Source organism: Pteropus vampyrus, unplaced genomic scaffold (genome assembly GCF_000151845.1).
Source record: "Pteropus vampyrus isolate Shadow unplaced genomic scaffold, Pvam_2.0 Scaffold183, whole genome shotgun sequence".
Classification (NCBI taxonomy): Eukaryota; Metazoa; Chordata; class Mammalia; order Chiroptera; family Pteropodidae; genus Pteropus; species Pteropus vampyrus.
This window is the reverse complement of record NW_011888964.1, coordinates 1,153,474-1,161,719: the sequence shown is the minus strand read 5'-3', so window position 1 is coordinate 1,161,719 and position 8,246 is coordinate 1,153,474.

The following is an 8,246-nucleotide window of genomic DNA, read 5'->3' as shown; positions in this document are numbered from 1 at the left end:
CCATCTCTTGGAGATACATGAGTTATAAATAATAGTGGTTAGAAACACTATTTGGACCTTGCTGATTGGGTTTTTTTCAGAAGTGTTAAATTTTTTAGAAAACCTAGGAAAAAATATTCATATAAGCCAATTACGTACATAAATTAGATTCCAGAAAGGGTGTTCAAACAGGTTTCCAAACACTCTAAATATCTTGAGAAAGGAGAAGAAGGTATGTTCCAGAAACAAATTATAATAACATCAATCCCCAAAAAACACTAGGCTATAATTTTTAGCAGATGGTTTGTGATCATTAGTAATGACTGAAATCAGCATGGTTTTTCTAAGGAAAGATTATTTCTCATTAATCTCATTTCCATTTTTATGAGAATTGCTAGGTTCATGGGTAAAGAGAATATTCCAGATAGACAATATCTCATTTTTCGCAAGGCGTGGGTGCTAGTTCAATTAAGAAGTTAATTTTTTTTTAAACTGGCGGGGTACTGAAATTTGTCTTGCCACCCTCGAATCTGCAGCCTGTCATAACCTTTGTTAACATCTGGATGAAGAAGTCGAAGACTGACTTATCAGCTGCACAGAGGACCCAGGACTGGAAGGACGTATATGTTGCATTGCAGACTCGCACATAAAGTGGTTTGAACGTGTCCCAAAAGCAGGCCGAGGTGATGGAAGAGAGGAGGTTGTTGAAAGGTCAGCACAAGTACAGGGTTGAAAGAGGGTCTGCTCGGATATCAGCATCATGGAAAAAGACCCGAAGTTTGAGCCAAGTGCTATCTCAATGCGGCCATTTAAAAAGCTAGTGTGACGTTAGCGTACTGTCCATGTTACGTGGGTGCTGGTCTCACGGTGTCCTGCGCTTGTGAGACTTAGCAAGAATGCTCTTCAGTTTGGGGTATGTCATTATGAGAGGGAAGCGATAAATCAAGGACTGGCCGGAGGGCCCGTGGGATTCCAAATGATCTGGAAACCAAGCGATGCGAGAAGATGTGGGAGGATTTGGTCTTGGAGGGCCCACGAGAGCTGTCCTTAAACGTCTGAACGACTCTCAAGGGGATGCCCTTTTCATTGGTTGGTTGGTTGCTTTCCCAATGTGCTGCACAGGGTAGAATTAAGATGAAATTCATAGAATGGTGGGCTTCAAGTGAGAGAATTTCTACAGTCAGGGCCCAGGGAACGCGGAATGGGCTTCCGTGTGAAGTGTTAGGCAGAAGAGTCCCAGAGAAGGAAGAACACACGTGAGGGGGCCGAGGCGAAGAGTAAGCTGATGCCTCATGAACGGTGACCAGCAAGGGCTTCGGAGCCAGACAGACCGGCAACCGGTCCCCCTGTCTCTGTGTAACAGCTCTGTGACCGAGCAGGTTACTTAACCCCTCTGACCTTTGGTTTCCTTATTTCTAAATAGGAATAATAGCGCTAATATACTGTTCTCACCAGACTTCTTCAGTGACTAAATGAATGTGATGATTGATGACTCTTGAGGAACTCCCTTCAGTGGGGTCTCAAACCTGCAAGGCAGCGACGGAGGGGAACCTCGGCCTTTTATGCCTCGATAAAATCTGCTTTGCCCAGGAGTCAGACTCGCCTACTCCTCCATAAAAATTGGGAGTGGATGGCACTCTGACTGACCAAAGTAGGCAAGAGAAAGTCGTGATTTCATGCCGTCATCGGCCCTCGTTTTCTCCGTTTCCGTCATACTTATCCCTCCCCTATCCTTACTGGAATTTTGCCCAGCTGTATCCTCAGGGCAGAACCCTTCTGCCCCCACCCCCACAGCCAAGCTGGGTCAACTTAGGGTCCAGGACTATGACGACTCCTCTCCCGGAATCCCACCGGGAGAGGACAATGCAGATGCCACCCAGATGCGGCGTGGCATTGCACGTCATAAGGAGTTGAAATAAGGACATGTGAGCAGAATTCCAAGGTGGTCCCCAAGGTTCTCGACCCCTGCGACACATCCCTGCACGGTCGCCTTCCCTCGAGCATTGGCAGGACTGTGAACGTGGTGGATTTAATACCTATAATTAAGTAGAAAGATAAGGGATTTCACAGAGAGAGTTAAGGTCCTGAGACAGTTGACTGCGCTAATCCAAAAGGAGGTTATCTGGGATGTGCCTGACCAAATCAGGTGAGCCCTTTCAAGGGACAGACCCTCTTCCTGAAGGAAGAGATTTGAGGTCCCAGAGCTTCTCCTGTCGGCTTTGGAGAAGCTGCATGACAGCAGCCTGCGGAGGGAGCAATGTGGAAAAGAACTGTAGCTGTCCAGGAGGTGAGCGCGGCCCTGGCCAACAGCCAGGAAGAAAATGGGGACCTCGTCATACAGTCACAAGGAAATAAAGTCTGCCACCCGTGAGCTTAGCGTACCAGCTTAGCGTGCGCTTCAGATGGAAACAGCCCAGCCGACACCTCGACGTCAGCCCAGTGAGACCCGGACCGGAGAACCCAGTTACCCCCTGCCCAGACTTCTGGTCCGTGGGAAGCGCGGGGTAGTAAATGTGTGTTGCTTCAGGCCACTGTTTGTTGTACTGTATTATGCAGCAATAGAAACTCGATACAGAAGCAAGAAACGCTGTGGCGCATCCCTGTTCTGTGTCTTGATCTCGTGCATTTTCTACCACACTGCAGTAAAAACCCGATGTCTGGCTTTGCCCAGAGCGGAAAGGCAGTCAAGTTTGGCAGACCCTGGGTGGAGATAGAGCACCCCCGATGCCAGGCCAGTAGGAAGAAGTTGATAAGTGGGTTCCATTGTCGTCACTGTCGTGTGGAGATCCAGGAGGAGAAGCAGGCTCTGAGGCTGAGACCCGTATGCCCTGACTGCTCCTTCAGGCCTGGAAGCTTCTAGGTCTCAAGCTCAGAAAAGGGGTCTGGACTGGGACATGGCCTTAGGAGTCATCAGCATGTAGATGGTAACTGAGTCCGCGGTAAGTGTTTCTGTCACCCAGGAGGAGGTGTAGAGTGAGAACGGAAGATGTGGGAAAGGAGCCTGGAGACACCTACGTGGCAGAGACAGCCAGCAAGGGAGACGGGCGAAGCCGGCCGAGGCGGAGCCATCCACGGGCAGGGAGGGCATGGGGAGAGCCCCGTGTCCTGAGAGCCGAGAGACAGAAGAGACAAGAAGGGAACCAAACATGGTAGAGAAGGCAGGTAAACACAGCCTCTGAGAAAGGTTCATTGAGTTCAAGGTCAAGCAGGCTGTGGGAGACCCTGGCCAGAGACATTTCAGACAAGTATTGGGGCAGAAGCCAGAGTGAAGTGATTTGAGGGGCAGAAGCGATACAGAGTAAGGCTGGAGCTCATTCTTTCGGGAGCTTTGTCTGTGAAGGGGTTGTGGGGAGATGGGCAGAGGGGCAGGTCGATGCGGGGTGAGAACTTAGGTTTGAATTCTGATGGAAAGGAATCAGTGCAGGTGGAGAGGCTCTGGGTTCCAAATGTAGATCATACTGTATTTTTCACTTTCTGAGCACCATGTGCAAAAGCCCCTGGCTGTGTAGTTTGGGGCGGGGAGGGGAAGGAGAAAGGTTGCATATCAAGTTTGAGGACTTCCCAGCCTCTTCTTAGAAACATTCATGGTTGCGCTAACAAGTTGGATCTGGTCGGTAAATGCCATCACCTCTTTCATCTGGTGTTATGGTACTCAGGCTCCTAGACATCATTCTACTAATTGGCTTCCTGGAGCTCGGTTGGCCGTGCCAAGGGTGATTCACAGGCTGTGCGGTGGCCCCCAGGCCTCCTGCAGGGCAGCCGTGAGCTCGAGTCCTTGGCAGCCTGGTTAAGCGGCTAACCAGAGGCGGCCTTGATCTCCCAGTGCCCATCATGGTCCTGCTCATCTGAGGACGGCCGCCTACGACTGTCTCCTCCCTCCCTCCCCCCGTGCGCCCTGACTCGAGAGCGTGGGCGGACGTGCACACGCGCACACATCTGCCACGCCACTGACTCCCAATCGCTAGATCCTCGATTTCTTTTTTTTTTCCGATTGCTGGCACGGTGACATGAGGCAAAGGTGACAGTAATCTTCCAACAGAGATTTACGAGTCGCAGACCCGGTGGGGTCCGTGGCGTCGTCCATTGTGCAGTGGTTCAGCATGACCCCAGGGGGATGGGACACTCTAAAAGGAGGGAGGGAGAGCAGCTTCACCTGTATCCCCCCGCCGCCCCCCTCAAGCTGACCATCAACTCCGTCACCAGGAGTCGTGCTCGCCCCGAATCTCCTGAAGGTGCTGCTGACCTCAGGTGACTATCGGCAGCCTCAGCAGTGCTGGTCCCCTTGGCGGGCTCTGTGGAAGGACCTGTGCGTGCAGAGGCTCCTGCGCCTCGCCAGGCACCTCCCCCCATCATTCTCTGGGTTTCCGGGGACTCCTCAGCCATGCTGCGATCTCCCCATCGGGGCTTCTGTACGTGCTGTTCCCTCCACCCGGAGTGTAGCCCCCCCAGCCCCGCTCCTACCTAGTTACTCTCCCTCCTGACTTACCAGCTCTGCCGTCCCTTCCTGAGGGACCCCTTCGCTCTGCACCCCACCCCGACACCTGAGCGCGTTCTTACCCCGTCACCCGGAGCTGTGCTCCTTCCCTCTTGGCGGTTGCTCCGGTTTGAAAGTGTACACTGTTTATTCGATTCCTTTTGGCCAGGACAGCTCCCCTTTTAGATTCTGAATTCCCTGAGAAGAAGGAGCAGTGTCTGGTTTTGCTCAGCACTTCATCTCCAGCACATAGTCAGGACTCAGATATTTGAAATGCGCAAGTGGATTACTGATCAAATAAAAAGCGAATCCTCACAAGCTCCTCCCAAGATAACCGTGATTAATCCCATTTTGCAGATAAGGAGACAGAAACTCGCTAGACTTGGGCTGGCCAAGGCTGAGCAGCTTTGGAAGAGGTCAGCACCTGCTTTCCGACTGAGCTGCCTGGTGTCAACACCCGAGCCCAGTGACGCTGGGAAAGGAGGCCAGTGGCATCGTGTCAACGAAATTTAAGTTCTCCGTGTTTGATTTCTTTGTCGATGCTCACGCAATGATTTGGTCCTCTATGTGGGTGAGAAACAGATGAAAGCAGCATTAGAGAAATGGAGAGGATTCTCACCCCGGGTTCGCCATGTCAGCCGATGCAGAGGGACACCACGTGTTTCCAGTGACTACGAAGAGACCCGAAGAGTAACACAACGCACAGCGATCTCCGGGCACACAAGCGAGCTTTTGGTCCCTATCTTGAGGAAATTGAGTCCTTTGCTTAAATAACTGGTAACATCTAAAGTCGGCAGGATTGGAAACACACTGATCTCGCAGACAGGTACTGGACTAGTTGCTGAGAGATGGGTTCTAGGTGGAGTAGCTGTGTCAGACGCTCGTAGCCACCGCACGTCTCTCTGCGCCCGTCCGGGACCCAGTCTGACCTGAAATTTAAACTAACTGAGCAGCCTCAGCTCCTCACTATCCCCCCCAGCTCCCCCCACTTCAAGCCCTGACCCAGCTGGCTGGCCCAGCTTTTGTCTGCAGCAGAATCCTAAGATACGTCCTGAAAATGGAATGTTAGAAAGGGGGCTTTATTGCCTAATTACTCATTGCTTCGTGTCACGGTGTTTGATCCCCCCACCCGGCTTTTCACACCTGTTTAACTTTGCTTTTCCCCATGATTAAACACACAGAGCCCTGACTCATGTCTGAAGAGCCTCCGTATTTGCTCTAAGAGCTGCTTTGACCAGCTTATGCCTCTCATCATCCCATTCCACTTATTTTCATAAAATAGTAATTCTTGAAAGTATAATACAACTGTATTTTTAAATTTAAAAAAAAAAAAAGTTGTTCCAAAAGCAAAACCTTTTCTTCAAGCGAACTTATGCAGGGGACCTCATATACAGGTTAATGAGGGCAGAATTGCTTGTGTGGAGGGTTTTCGGGGGACCGTGAAGCCCGCCCCCCGCAAACTCAGCTCTAGGGAGCAGTGGGAAAGCCACCACTCTCAAATAACCACTCGATTCCAGCAGTGTTTCTATAGCAAGGACGTCGACTCTTTGGAGACTGGGCTGTCAGAGGGCGGGTGGGGCCACCATGTGATATCCTGAACTGTTTATTTATAGTCCCCCAAACTTCTGATGTGTGGATGTGTCTACCTTCGCACGAAAAGTGGTCAAGAGTCAGCGTATAACTCATCCAGAACGAACCCGTCAGCAGTGGGAAGAGTAGACAGGCAAGGCCGCCGGCGGGAGGTGGCTGGAGCGTGGTCATTTTCATTTCTTTTCTGCCCCGCCTTCTTCATTCCCTTCTTGCGATGCTCCAGTTTTAATAACGGGCTCGTGGCCATGCTCTTCGCCCTCCACCAGTAATGGACTTCAGTTCTAACGTCTGGGGTCAGCGGAACCCCGGCCCCTGGCCCTCGGCTTGCTTTTAAGGTCACCCGAGACCCTGGTTTCCTGCCAGAACAGGTGACCGGGCCTTAACCTTGCTTCCTCGTCCGCTTGACATGCTCATAAAGTACAGGCGTCAGTAACAGGCTTAGAGTTGGCATTCAGTAATGTTCGACATTATTTTTGTTGTTAAATTTCCTTTTAAAAAATCCTGACTCGTGTTTTCCATAATCCCGCAGCGAGTGCCTCTTGGGATCAAGGGGTCAGCTTTACTTTAAAGATAATGGCTTCATACTGTCACAGGGAAGTGTAAACTGATCCTACGCATTTGCTCTCAAGAGTAGAGGCCTCGTGAGAGTGATTATAACAAACAAAAACCTCACTCCCTCAGATTGCAGGATTTCTCAGTATTTCACTGACAAATTAGGGAATCGAAAGAAACCCTGGTCAGTGAAAAAAGGAATAAAATATAAAAGCACGCCCGAAAACTTAAGAAAAAGCCATTTAAAACTGTGAATATAGTAGATAAATTAGTCAAGTATTGCCAAAGATCACGAGTTTTGTTTTACTTTGTATTTTAGTAAATAAAACCTTTCGAAGTAATTCATCTGGTTGGACATAGGGTCGGCCACACCCACCGTCTGATTTCAGGGCTGGGCTCCAGGCTGCTCCTCGCCGCCGTATTTGTGCTCTTGGGAAAGAAAGTTTGTGCCTCCAGAGAGGTTTCGTTTGGGATCGCCCTAAAGGTGAGGGGCCTCGGGACCTTTAAGGATCCGATGCAGTCTCAGGAGCCTTTCCCTGGGGAGAATGCCCCTACTAATAAACTTCGCATGTAATTCGCCCCTACTAATAAACTTCGCATGTAATTTCCAGATATTCGCATGTCCCCTAAAGCTTTGGGCCCGGATAAAACCTCCCGCTCCGAAATCTTTCCAGCACTGACACTGGGAGACGATGACAGAGTTGCTGTGTGAAGCAGCCCCAGTGGGAGCGCCTACCCTGATAAATCATAGAGTAGGAACAGGCGACCAGTGGACATCTGTACCCACGCGGCCTCACTTCTGCCCGCGCACTCCAGCACGGAACAAAGGCAGGTGTGGCTCACACGCCCTGGATGGTGAACTGCAGAGCAGACGGGTGGAGGCAGGACTGGGCCACGCTGATCTGATAAGAGGATTATGTTTCGGCTTCCCTCCACGGCCCGAACGCCTGGCAGAGCAGCTGCAGGGGCCCGCTCTCTCTCAGCTGGAAACCAGCTCTGGGCAGCCGCTGCGTGCCAGCAGCCCTGAGCCACCAGCCTTCCCCCCGAACACGTGATGAGCTTTCACACCTTTGCCCTCTGGTCCGGAGCGCCCGCCCTCCGGTCAAGTACCCACTTGCTCCTTAGGACTTGGCTCAGGTTTCAGCTCCTCTGAGCTGTCGCCCTAGTTCTGGGGCTGAGTTTAGCTGCTCCCTCCTGTGTTTTCCTGGCCTCGTGCCCACCCCTCTCTCGATGTGTTTACCGCAGTGCCCTGCAGTTACTTTCTATCTTCAGGCAGAGGGGCAAAGACCAGCTCCCTGCAGTGTCTGGCACGTAACGATTCCTTTCTAAATGTTTATGGGATGCTGTGACTGCTGAACGCAAGTGACTGATAGGATGGACATAGGACACGTCCAGGAGAGAGACACTCTGGAGAGGTATCGAGTTCACGAGAACTTCTTTCCTGAAGACAGAGGCCGATCGTAAGGATCTAGGAGCAGCTGGAGTGGCGGGAACAGCGAGTGGAGCAGCCCAGGGCCGGGCGCAGGCACTGTGTACCAGGCGGCCGGTGCGCCCCACGCATGGGGCCTGAACCCCGAAAGAGCAGCTTCACGGCAGAGTCCCTGAAGGGCCTCCTGAAGCAGGAAGGGGCCCGAGGAGCTCCACCTGCCTT